The sequence below is a fragment of the Acipenser ruthenus genome, chromosome 30, assembly GCF_902713425.1.
Source record: "Acipenser ruthenus chromosome 30, fAciRut3.2 maternal haplotype, whole genome shotgun sequence".
Taxonomy (NCBI): Eukaryota; Metazoa; Chordata; class Actinopteri; order Acipenseriformes; family Acipenseridae; genus Acipenser; species Acipenser ruthenus.
The window spans coordinates 7,006,628-7,019,119 of record NC_081218.1 but is presented as its reverse complement, the minus strand read 5'-3'; the positions used below and the strand labels follow the sequence as shown (position 1 = coordinate 7,019,119).

General features: G+C 41.4%; 1 protein-coding gene across 2 annotated transcripts in view; it reads right to left on the bottom strand.

Moving 5' to 3' along the window:
* LOC117968578 (kinesin light chain 1-like) overlaps nucleotides 1–11,063 on the bottom strand; it is a 34,008-nt gene extending 22,945 nt beyond the window's left edge. For both annotated transcript variants that reach the window (XM_034916346.2, XM_034916347.2), the window contains exon 1: nucleotides 10,792–11,063. The gene's annotated coding sequence lies outside the window, so the exon portion shown is untranslated. The remainder of the gene's footprint in view (nucleotides 1–10,791) is intronic.
* Between the last annotated feature and the right edge of the window lie 1,429 nt (nucleotides 11,064–12,492).

Here is a 12,492-nt window from a genome sequence, read left to right as displayed (position 1 = left end):
AAGTGTAATTCCAGTACAGAGCACACAGACACACAGAGTGAAGTGCAATTCCAGTACAGAACACACAGAGTGAAGTGTAATTCCAGTAAAGAACACACAGAGCACACAGATTGAAGTGTAATTCCAGTATAGAACACACAGACACACAGAGTGAAGTGTAATTCCAGTACAGAGCACACAGAGTGAAGTGTAATTCCAGTACAGAACACACAGAATGAAGTGTAATTCCAGTACAGAACACACAGAGTGAAGTGTAATTCCAGTACAGAACACACAGACACACAGAGTGAAGTGTAATTCCAGTACAGAACACACAGAGCACACAGAGTGAAGTGTAATTCCAGTAAAGAACACACAGAGTGAAGTGTAATTCCAGTACAGAAAACACAGACACACAGAGTGAAGTGTAATTCCAGTAAAGAACACACAGAGTGAAGTGTAATTCCAGTACAGAAAACACAGACACACAGAGTGAAGTGTAATTCCAGTACAGAGCACACAGAGTGAAGTGTAATTCCAGTACAGAACACACAGAATGAAGTGTAATTCCAGTACAGAACACACAGAGTGAAGTGTAATTCCAGTACAGAGCACACAGAGTGAAGTGTAATTCCAGTACAGAACACACAGAGTGAAGTGTAATTCCAGTACAGAACACACAGAGTGAAGTGTAATTCCAGTACAGAACACACAGAGTGAAGTGTAATTCCAGTACAGAACACACAGAGTGAAGTGTAATTCCAGTAAAGAACACACAGAGTGAAGTGTAATTCCAGTACAGAACACACAGAGTGAAGTGTAATTCCAGTACAGAACACACAGAGTGAAGTGTAATTCCAGTACAGAACACACAGACACACAGAGTGAAGTGTAATTCCAGTACAGAGCACGCAGAGTGAAGTGTAATTCCAGTACAGAACACACAGACACACAGAGTGAAGTGTAATTCCAGTACAGAGCACACAGAGTGAAGTGTAATTCCAGTACAGAACACACAAACACACAGAGTGAAGTGTAATTCCAGTACAGAACACACAAACACACAAAGTGAAGTGTAATTCCAGTACAGAACACACAAACACACAGAGTGAAGTGTAATTCCAGTACAGAACACACAAACACACAGAGTGAAGTGTAATTCCAGTACAGAGCACACAGACACACAGAGTGAAGTGTAATTCCAGTACAGAACACACAGAGTGAAGTGTAATTCCAGTAAAGAACACACAGATTGAAGTGTAATTCCAGTATAGAACACACAGACACAGAGAGTGAAGTGTAATTCCAGTACAGAGCACACAGAGTGAAGTGTAATTCCAGTACAGAACACACAAACAAACAGAGTGAAGTGTAATTCCAGTACAGAACACACAAACACACAGAGTGAAGTGTAATTCCAGTACAGAACACACAGACACACAGAGTGAAGTGTAATTCCAGTACAGAGCACACAGAGTGAAGTGTAATTCCAGTACAGAACACACAAACACACAGAGTGAAGTGTAATTCCAGTACAGAGCACACAGAGCACACAGAGTGAAGTGTAATTCCAGTACAGAACACACAGAGTGAAGTGTAATTCCGGTACAGAACACACAGACACACAGAGTGAAGTGTAATTCCAGTACAGAGCACACAGAGTGAAGTGTAATTCCAGTACAGAACACACAAACACACAGAGTGAAGTGTAATTCCAGTACAGAACACACAGACACACAGAGTGAAGTGTAATTCCAGTACAGAACACACAGAGTGAAGTGTAATTCCAGTAAAGAGCACACAGAGCACACAGATTGAAGTGTAATTCCAGTATAGAACACACAGACACACAGAGTGAAGTGTAATTCCAGTACAGAGCACACAAGTGTAATTCCAGTACAGAACACACAAACACACAGAGTGAAGTGTAATTCCAGTACAGAGCACACAGAGCACACAGAGTGAAGTGTAATTCCAGTACAGAACACACAGAGTGAAGTGTAATTCCAGTACAGAACACACAAACACACAGAGTGAAGTGTAATTCCAGTACAGAACACACAGACACACAGAGTGAAGTGTAATTCCAGTACAGAGCACACAAGTGTAATTCCAGTACAGAACACACAAACACACAGAGTGAAGTGTAATTCCAGTACAGAGCACACAGAGCACACAGAGTGAAGTGTAATTCCAGTACAGAACACACAGAGTGAAGTGTAATTCCAGTACAGAACACACAGACACACAGAGTGAAGTGTAATTCCAGTACAGAGCACACAGAGTGAAGTGTAATTCCAGTACAGAACACACAAACACACAGAGTGAAGTGTAATTCCAGTACAGAACACACAGACACACAGAGTGAAGTGTAATTCCAGTACAGAACACACAGAGTGAAGTGTAATTCCAGTAAAGAGCACACAGAGCACACAGATTGAAGTGTAATTCCAGTATAGAACACACAGACACACAGAGTGAAGTGTAATTCCAGTACAGAGCACACAGAGTGAAGTGTAATTCCAGTATAGAACACACAGACACACAGAGTGAAGTGTAATTCCAGTACAGAGCACACAGAGTGAAGTGTAATTCCAGTACAGAGCACACAGAGTGAAGTGTAATTCCAGTACAGAGCACACAGAGTGAAGTGTAATTCCAGTACAGAACACACAGACACACAGAGTGAAGTGTAATTCCAGTACAGAGCACACAGAGTGAAGTGTAATTCCAGTACAGAACACACAGACACACAGAGTGAAGTGTAATTCCAGTACAGAACACACAGAGTGAAGTGTAATTCCAGTACAGAGCACACAGAGTGAAGTGTAATTCCAGTACAGAGCACACAGAGTGAAGTGTAATTCCAGTACAGAGCACACAGAGTGAAGTGTAATTCCAGTACAGTGCACACAGAGTGAAGTGTAATTCCAGTACAGAGCACACAGAGTGAAGTGTAATTCCAGTACAGAGCACACAGAGTGAAGTGTAATTCCAGTACAGAGCACACAGAGTGAAGTGTAATTCCAGTACAGAACACACAGAGTGAAGTGTAATTCCAGTACAGAACACACAGACACACAGAGTGAAGTGTAATTCCAGTACAGAACACACAGACACAAAGAGTGAAGTGTAATTCCAGTACAGAGCACACAGAGTGAAGTGTAATTCCAGTACAGAACACACAGACACACAGAGTGAAGTGTAATTCCAGTACAGAACACACAGAGTGAAGTGTAATTCCAGTACAGAACACACAGACACACAGAGTGAAGTGTAATTCCAGTACAGAACACACAAACACACAGAGTGAAGTGTAATTCCAGTACAGAACACACAAACACACAGAGTGAAGTGTAATTCCAGTACAGAGCACACAGACACACAGAGTGAAGTGTAATTCCAGTACAGAACACACAGAGTGAAGTGTAATTCCAGTAAAGAACACACAGATTGAAGTGTAATTCCAGTATAGAACACACAGACACAGAGAGTGAAGTGTAATTCCAGTACAGAGCACACAGAGTGAAGTGTAATTCCAGTACAGAACACACAAACAAACAGAGTGAAGTGTAATTCCAGTACAGAACACACAAACACACAGAGTGAAGTGTAATTCCAGTACAGAACACACAGACACACAGAGTGAAGTGTAATTCCAGTACAGAGCACACAGAGTGAAGTGTAATTCCAGTACAGAACACACAAACACACAGAGTGAAGTGTAATTCCAGTACAGAGCACACAGAGCACACAGAGTGAAGTGTAATTCCAGTACAGAACACACAGAGTGAAGTGTAATTCCAGTACAGAACACACAGACACACAGAGTGAAGTGTAATTCCAGTACAGAACACACAGAGTGAAGTGTAATTCCAGTACAGAACACACAAACACACAAAGTGAAGTGTAATTCCAGTACAGAACACACAAACACACAGAGTGAAGTGTAATTCCAGTACAGAACACACAAACACACAGAGTGAAGTGTAATTCCAGTACAGAGCACACAGACACACAGAGTGAAGTGTAATTCCAGTACAGAACACACAGAGTGAAGTGTAATTCCAGTAAAGAACACACAGATTGAAGTGTAATTCCAGTATAGAACACACAGACACAGAGAGTGAAGTGTAATTCCAGTACAGAGCACACAGAGTGAAGTGTAATTCCAGTACAGAACACACAAACAAACAGAGTGAAGTGTAATTCCAGTACAGAACACACAAACACACAGAGTGAAGTGTAATTCCAGTACAGAACACACAGACACACAGAGTGAAGTGTAATTCCAGTACAGAGCACACAGAGTGAAGTGTAATTCCAGTACAGAACACACAAACACACAGAGTGAAGTGTAATTCCAGTACAGAGCACACAGAGCACACAGAGTGAAGTGTAATTCCAGTACAGAACACACAGAGTGAAGTGTAATTCCAGTACAGAACACACAGACACACAGAGTGAAGTGTAATTCCAGTACAGAGCACACAGAGTGAAGTGTAATTCCAGTACAGAACACACAAACACACAGAGTGAAGTGTAATTCCAGTACAGAACACACAGACACACAGAGTGAAGTGTAATTCCAGTACAGAACACACAGAGTGAAGTGTAATTCCAGTAAAGAGCACACAGAGCACACAGATTGAAGTGTAATTCCAGTATAGAACACACAGACACACAGAGTGAAGTGTAATTCCAGTACAGAGCACACAGAGCACACAGAGTGAAGTGTAATTCCAGTACAGAACACACAGAGTGAAGTGTAATTCCAGTACAGAACACACAGAGTGAAGTGTAATTCCAGTACAGAACACACAGAGTGAAGTGTAATTCCAGTACAGAACACACAGAGTGAAGTGTAATTCCAGTAAAGAACACACAGAGTGAAGTGTAATTCCAGTACAGAACACACAGAGTGAAGTGTAATTCCAGTACAGAACACACAGAGTGAAGTGTAATTCCAGTACAGAACACACAGACACACAGAGTGAAGTGTAATTCCAGTACAGAGCACGCAGAGTGAAGTGTAATTCCAGTACAGAACACACAGACACACAGAGTGAAGTGTAATTCCAGTACAGAGCACACAGAGTGAAGTGTAATTCCAGTACAGAACACACAAACACACAGAGTGAAGTGTAATTCCAGTACAGAACACACAAACACACAAAGTGAAGTGTAATTCCAGTACAGAACACACAAACACACAGAGTGAAGTGTAATTCCAGTACAGAACACACAGACACACAGAGTGAAGTGTAATTCCAGTACAGAACACACAAACACACAGAGTGAAGTGTAATTCCAGTACAGAGCACACAGACACACAGAGTGAAGTGTAATTCCAGTACAGAACACACAGAGTGAAGTGTAATTCCAGTAAAGAACACACAGAGCACACAGATTGAAGTGTAATTCCAGTATAGAACACACAGACACAGAGAGTGAAGTGTAATTCCAGTACAGAGCACACAGAGTGAAGTGTAATTCCAGTACAGAACACACAAACAAACAGAGTGAAGTGTAATTCCAGTACAGAACACACAAACACACAGAGTGAAGTGTAATTCCAGTACAGAACACACAGACACACAGAGTGAAGTGTAATTCCAGTACAGAGCACACAAGTGTAATTCCAGTACAGAACACACAAACACACAGAGTGAAGTGTAATTCCAGTACAGAGCACACAGAGCACACAGAGTGAAGTGTAATTCCAGTACAGAACACACAGAGTGAAGTGTAATTCCAGTACAGAACACACAGACACACAGAGTGAAGTGTAATTCCAGTACAGAGCACACAGAGTGAAGTGTAATTCCAGTACAGAACACACAAACACACAGAGTGAAGTGTAATTCCAGTACAGAACACACAGACACACAGAGTGAAGTGTAATTCCAGTACAGAACACACAGAGTGAAGTGTAATTCCAGTAAAGAGCACACAGAGCACACAGATTGAAGTGTAATTCCAGTATAGAACACACAGACACACAGAGTGAAGTGTAATTCCAGTACAGAGCACACAGAGTGAAGTGTAATTCCAGTATAGAACACACAGACACACAGAGTGAAGTGTAATTCCAGTACAGAGCACACAGAGTGAAGTGTAATTCCAGTACAGAGCACACAGAGTGAAGTGTAATTCCAGTACAGAGCACACAGAGTGAAGTGTAATTCCAGTACAGAACACACAGACACACAGAGTGAAGTGTAATTCCAGTACAGAGCACACAGAGTGAAGTGTAATTCCAGTACAGAACACACAGACACACAGAGTGAAGTGTAATTCCAGTACAGAGCACACAGAGTGAAGTGTAATTCCAGTACAGAGCACACAGAGTGAAGTGTAATTCCAGTACAGAGCACACAGAGTGAAGTGTAATTCCAGTACAGAGCACACAGAGTGAAGTGTAATTCCAGTACAGTGCACACAGAGTGAAGTGTAATTCCAGTACAGAGCACACAGAGTGAGTGTAATTCCAGTACAGAGCACACAGAGTGAAGTGTAATTCCAGTACAGAGCACACAGAGTGAAGTGTAATTCCAGTACAGAACACACAGAGTGAAGTGTAATACCAGTACAGAACACACAGACACACAGAGTGAAGTGTAATTCCAGTACAGAACACACAGACACAAAGAGTGAAGTGTAATTCCAGTACAGAGCACACAGAGTGAAGTGTAATTCCAGTACAGAACACACAGACACACAGAGTGAAGTGTAATTCCAGTACAGAACACACAGAGTGAAGTGTAATTCCAGTACAGAACACACAGACACACAGAGTGAAGTGTAATTCCAGTACAGAACACACAGAGTGAAGTGTAATTCCAGTACAGAGCACACAGAGTGAAGTGTAATTCCAGTACAGAACACACAGAGTGAAGTGTAATTCCAGTACAGAACAGACAGACACACAGAGTGAAGAGTAATTCCAGTACAGAACAGACAGACACACAGAGTGAAGTGTAATTCCAGTACAGAACACACAGAGTGAAGTGTAATTCCAGTACAGTGCACACAGAGTGAAGTGTAATTCCAGTACAGAGCACACAGAGTGAAGTGTAATTCCAGTACAGAGCACACAGAGTGAAGTGTAATTCCAGTACAGAGCACACAGAGTGAAGTGTAATTCCAGTACAGAACACACAGAGTGAAGTGTAATTCCAGTACAGAACACACAGACACACAGAGTGAAGTGTAATTCCAGTACAGAACACACAGACACACAGAGTGAAGTGTAATTCCAGTACAGAGCACAGAGTGAAGTGTAATTCCAATACAGAACACACAGACACACAGAGTGAAGTGTAATTCCAGTACAGAACACACAGAGTGAAGTGTAATTCCAGTACAGAACACACAGAGCACACAGAGTGAAGTGTAATTCCAGTACAGAACACACAGAGTGAAGTGTAATTCCAGTACAGAACACACAGACACACAGAGTGAAGTGTAATTCCAGTACAGAACACACAGAGTGAAGTGTAATTCCAGTACAGAACACACAGACACACAGAGTGAAGTGTAATTCCAGTACAGAACACACAGAGTGAAGTGTAATTCCAGTACAGAGCACACAGAGTGAAGTGTAATTCCAGTACAGAACACACAGAGTGAAGTGTAATTCCAGTACAGAACAGACAGACACACAGAGTGAAGTGTAATTCCAGTACAGAACAGACAGACACACAGAGTGAAGTGTAATTCCAGTACAGTGCACACAGAGTGAAGTGTAATTCCAGTACAGAGCACACAGAGTGAAGTGTAATTCCAGTACAGAGCACACAGAGTGAAGTGTAATTCCAGTACAGAGCACAGAGTGAAGTGTAATTCCAGTACAGAACACACAGAGTGAAGTGTAATTCCAGTACAGAACACACAGACACACAGAGTGAAGTGTAATTCCAGTACAGAACACACAGACACACAGAGTGAAGTGTAATTCCAGTACAGAGCACACAGAGTGAAGTGTAATTCCAGTACAGAACACACAGACACACAGAGTGAAGTGTAATTCCAGTACAGAACACACAGAGTGAAGTGTAATTCCAGTACAGAACACACAGAGCAAAGTGTAATTCCAGTAAAGAACACACAGAGTGAAGTGTAATTCCAGTAAAGAACACACAGAGTGAAGTTTAATTCCAGTAAAGAGCACACAGAGCACACAGATTGAAGTGTAATTCCAGTATAGAACACACAGACACACAGAGTGAAGTGTAATTCCAGTACAGAGCACACAGAGTGAAGTGTAATTCCAGTACAGAGCACACAGAGTGAAGTGTAATTCCAGTACAGAACACACAGACACACAGAGTGAAGTGTAATTCCAGTACAGAGCACACAGAGTGAAGTGTAATTCCAGTACAGAACACACAGACACACAGAGTGAAGTGTAATTCCAGTACAGAACACACAGACACACAGAGTGAAGTGTAATTCCAGTACAGAGCACACAGAGTGAAGTGTAATTCCAGTACAGAACACACAGAGTGAAGTGTAATTCCAGTACAGTGCACACAGAGTGAAGTGTAATTCCAGTACAGAGCACACAGAGTGAAGTGTAATTCCAGTACAGAGCACACAGAGTGAAGTGTAATTCCAGTACAGAACACACAGAGTGAAGTGTAATTCCAGTACAGAACACACAGAGTGAAGTGTAATTCCAGTACAGAACACACAGACACACAGAGTGAAGTGTAATTCCAGTACAGAACACACAGACACACAGAGTGAAGTGTAATTCCAGTACAGAGCACACAGAGTGAAGTGTAATTCCAGTACAGAACACACAGACACACAGAGTGAAGTGTAATTCCAGTACAGAGCACACAGAGTGAAGTGTAATTCCAGTACAGAACACACAGAGTGAAGTGTAATTCCAGTACAGAACACACAGACACACAGAGTGAAGTGTAATTCCAGTACAGAACACACAGAGTGAAGTGTAATTCCAGTACAGAACAGACAGACACAAAGAGTGAAGTGTAATTCCAGTATGCTTGTATTCCCTGCCTGCCAGACAGAGCAGAGAGAGTCACTTATCCTCCAGACTTTGTTCTGCTGACCCAACCACAACACAACTCCCAATAGAGGTGAATATACAGCTAATTATCAACCACTATTTCTAAAGCTACTTATCTACTTTAATACGTCTTACTTTAATACGTCTAAAATTAAAAGTGTGCTAAGCATAGGCTTTAATCTGTATTATTTGGAACCAATGAATTCTGTCTAAACTCTGTTCAATATTGTTCCCAGCTCCTCCCCACTCAGCAACATGGAAACACTGAGAATAAACAACATCATCAGCAGTATGAATATTAACCAGCGAGTGGCTGAGCTCCTTCCTAACTGAACTTGTGTCTCATTGTTAATATATATTACATATACATTATTTTTTCTACGAGTACCTCCGTTACTCTGCTCTTCCACACATCTCTCTGTCTTCTGCAGATAACTTTCAACTGTTTGTGTTGTTTGTGTTGGAAGCCCTGCTGGTGTAAATAGGGGTATTGTGAATGTGAGTTTAGCAGGGATGGGGTTAATTCCATCCCTGCCAAGACCCACAGGTGTAATTTGGCCATTTCCTAATTAGATAATTGAGTGCTAATGAGGAAATGGCCACATTACACCTGTGGGTCTTGGCAGGGATGGAATTAACCCCATTCTTGCCAAACTCACATTCACAATACCCCTATTTACAGCGACAGGCAGTATTTTGTCGTGTTCCTGTACTAGTGTTAGAATTAGCTTTTAGCAGTTTTATCATCAACGACCTCATAGTGAAACTGCTATACAAGAGGAGTCTTATTTACATCCTGGTAATAATAATAATAATAATAATAATAATAATAATAATAATAATAATAATAAAATTAAAATACAACTCCCATTGCATAGCAGTTTGATCCATTCCTGGTTTCACTAGGAGTTTAAGACCACACCTGAGCTTGTTACCTAGACACACTGGGGCTAATCAGGCTGGTAGTAAAACCTCGAATGGGGGCACTGTTGTGCAATAGGCGTCTTATTGCCATACTGTTAATGAATGTATAGAATGAATATAGTACGTTAGTGAATGTAGAGGATATATATGAATATAGTACTGTTAGTGGACAGTTAGCTGCTCATTCACTGTACTAATGCAGTCTGATTGACACTCTGCTTGACTGGCAACATGGGTAGAATTCAGTGTTAATAATAATAGTGAGAGCTATTATTTCAAATAATAATTAGTATTATCATCACATTTAGGAGGCTGTGTGGTCCAGTGGTTAAAGAAACGGCTTGTAACCAGAAGGTCCCCGGTTCAAATCCCACCTCAGCCACTGACTCATTGTGTTACCCTGAGCAAGTCACTTAACCTCCTTGTGCTCCGTCTTTCGGGTGAGACGTAGTTGTAAGTGACTCTGCAGCTGATGCATAGTTCACACACCCTAGTCTCTGTAAGTCGCCTTGGATAAAGGCGTCTGTTAAATAAACAAATAATAATAATAATAATTTATCATAATAATAATAATAATAATAATAATAATAATAATAATAATTACAGTGAAACCCAATTAATATACTTTAACAATGACTACGTCAATCATTAATTAATTAATTAATTAATTAATTAATTCGTACACAATAAACCCCTATCGATCACGGGCCGCGCCGAGGGAATATGGTTATCATAATTGACAATGCAGAGCAGCGCTGGACCTAGCCGCTCCATACCGCCTGTGACAAGCATCCATAATAATAATAATAATAATAATAATAATAATGATGATGATGATGATGACTTACCTGTTCTCGGTTCCGGAGGCGTCTCTTATGACAGCTGGTTAATCTTCTCTAGCCTCGTTTACAAGGCTATAATAAACCACCCATAACCGAGCGATAACCGCGCTGGGAGGGAGAATCACAGCAGAAACAGATGAAGGCGCCGGGACTGCGATGGATCAGATCAATAACGCAGGCAATCATTTACCTGTTTGTTTACAGGTCAGTCGGTGCTCTTATCATTAATATTCATCAGTCACGGGCGTACCCACAGTGCAGCGCGGCCGCCGGGGACGCCACCTTGGTGAAGACGGATCATCTGTTGCAGTTACACAAGCCAGATTGAGAGAGACAGTGGGGGCCATGTTGTTGAAGGATGCAGCGCCGCTATAAATAGGAATGGATCTGACGCTGCAGTCAAATTCAAATTCAAATTCAAACTGGTTTTATTACCATGACAGGAGTGATCCAGTGTTGCCAAAGCATTTCAACACAAATGTTATAAAAATACATAAATAAAATACAATGTTAATAACACACCATATCAATTCCTCCTTCTTAACAGAATGTAAACAATGTACCACCCGGCCTGTCCAATTTATCAATAAACAGTGCATTTGTATTGAGTGTCTACACACTGTCCCTCGGGCTGTGACAGGCAGACACGTACTGGGCTGCTAGCTCTGTTGTCAGAGCCTCCTCTACCTGCAGGATCCGCAGTTTCTCAGGGTCAGGCAGGTGTGGAAAATTGGGTCAACTGACTCAAGAATTTAGGGAGGTATGTGTCCCTTATTTCATGGCAGTGTTTGGAGCAGGACAGCAGGAAGTGCGCCTCTGTTTCGACTTCTCCCAGCTCACAGTGACTGCACAGCCTTGTTCTGCCTGGCCAGCCAGCTTTTTTTTATTATTTTTTTTATTTTATTTTTTTTATTTATGGCGGTTTTTTGTTATGGTTTGTCTTTTTGGTGGTATGTCGTGCCAGGGCAAAGTCCCTGTTCAGGACCCGACAGCACTCACTGGAAATTAAAACTGACGCTTTCTAAGAAGGAGACATTTTAGTGGAGGAAAGAAGCACAAATCTTAGAGCGCCGGTGTTGTAACCAATTCAGTACCCGCTCTGAAATGGGTATCCCAGGCGCAATACGCATGCGTAAAATGAGTGTCCGACAGACTCGTCCGATTTTTGTTTTGCTCGTAGCTGAGGTAAATACGAGTGATGTGCACGCGCATCAGTTGTCGGCTGCATTTTGCAATAATTTACTAACTTTTTCGACAGGACGACATGATTTATTTGGGATGTGTATAATTTTATGGTTTGTTTTCATTAAAAACGTCTTTGTCGTGCACAGCTAAAACAATATTTAAACAATTCATGCTTAATGTCTTAACTAGGCGGCTGTGAGGTCCAGCGGTTAAAGAAAAGGGCTTATAACCAGGGGGTCCCCGGTTCAAATCCCACCTCAGCCATTGACTCATTGTGTGACCCTGAGCAAGTCACTTAACCTCCTTATGGTCCGTCTTTCGGGTGAGACGTAGTTGTAAGTGACTCTGCAGCCGATGCATAGTTCACACACTCTAGTCTCTCACTCTCTGTAAGTCGACTTGGATAAAGGCGTCTGCTAAATAAACAAATAATAACAACTATGCGAACTACCTGTTTATAAACGATTGTGCCGATTTCATTTTTTTATATATATTTTTGGATTTCAAAACTTGAAAGTTGAA